Genomic DNA, 1,352 nt, shown 5'->3' with positions numbered 1-1,352 from the left:
AAGAGAGGAGTTAGAGGAGGAAAGAGAGGAGGTAAAGGGGGTTAGAGAGGAGGTAGAGGGGGAAGAGAGGAGGTAGAGGGGAAGAGAGGTGGCAGAGGGGGAAGAGAGGAGGTAAAGGGGGTTAGAGAGGAGGTAGAGGGGGAAGAGAGGAGGTAGAGGAAGAAGCGAGGCGGTAGAGGGGGAAGAGAGGAGGTAGAGGGGGTTAGAGAGGAGGTAGAGGAGACAGAGAGGAGGTAGAGGGGGTTAGAGAGGAGGTAGAGGAGGAAGAGAGGAGATAGAGGAGGAAGAGAGGAGGTAGAGGAGGAAGAGAGGAGGTAGAGGGGGTTAGAGAGGAGGTAGAGGAGGATAGAGAGGGGGTAGAGGGGAAGAGAGGAGTAGAAGGGTTAAGAGAGGAGGTAGAGGGGGAAGAGAGGAAGGTAGAGGGGGTTAGTGGGGAAGTTGGGGGGAAGAAAGAGGTAGAGGGGGAAGAGAGGGAAGAGAGGAGTTAGAGGAGGAAGAGAGGAGGTAAAGGGGGTTAGAGAGGAGGTAGAGGGGAAGAGAGGAGGTAGAGGAAGAAGCAAGGCGGTAGAGGGGGAGAGAAGGAGGTAGAGGGGGTAGAGAGGAGGTAGAGGAGAAAGAGAGGAGTAGAGGGGGTTAGAGAGGAGGAGAAGGGGGAAGAGAGAGAGTAGAGGGAAAGAGTAGGAGGTAGAGGGGATGGAGAGGAGGTAGAGGAGGTAGAGGAGGAAGAGAGGAGGTAAAGGGGGATGGAGAGGAGGTAGAGGGGGTTAGAGAAGGAGGTAGAGGAGGAAGAGAGGCGGTAGAGGGGGAAGAGAGGAGGTAGAGGAGGAAGAGAGGAGGTAGAGGGAAAGAGAGGAGGTAGAGGGGGAAGAGACGAGGTAGAGGGGGTTAGAGAGGAGATAGAGGGGGTTAGTGGGGAAGTTGGGAGGAAGAGAAGAGGTAGAGGGGGAAGAGAGGGAAGAGAGGAGTTAGAGGAGGAAGAGAAGGAGGTAAAGGGGGTTAGAGAGGAGGTAGAGGGGGAAGAGAGGAGGTAGAGGAGGAAGAGAGGCGGTAGAGGGGTTAGAGAGGAGATAGAGGGGGATAGAGAGGAGTTAGAGGGGAAAGAGAGGAGGTAGAGGGGAAAAGAGAGGAGGTAGAGGGGGAAGAGAGGAGGTAGAGGAGGAGGAGAGGAGGTGAGAGAGAAGAGAGGAGGTAGAGGGGGATGGAGAGGAGGTAGAGGGGGAAGAGAGGAGGTAGAGGGGGAAGAGAGGAGGTAGAGGGGGAGAGAGGAGGTAGAGGGGGAAAGAGGAAGGAGGGAAAAGGAGTAGAGGAGGAAAGAGAGGAGATAGAGGGGGAAGAGAGGAGGTAGAGGAGGA

Source organism: Salvelinus sp. IW2-2015, unplaced genomic scaffold, assembly GCF_002910315.2.
Source record: "Salvelinus sp. IW2-2015 unplaced genomic scaffold, ASM291031v2 Un_scaffold3628, whole genome shotgun sequence".
NCBI classification, from domain to species: domain Eukaryota; kingdom Metazoa; phylum Chordata; class Actinopteri; order Salmoniformes; family Salmonidae; genus Salvelinus; species Salvelinus sp. IW2-2015.
The sequence above is the reverse complement of the archived record's forward strand: the minus strand, read 5'-3'. Positions refer to the sequence as shown.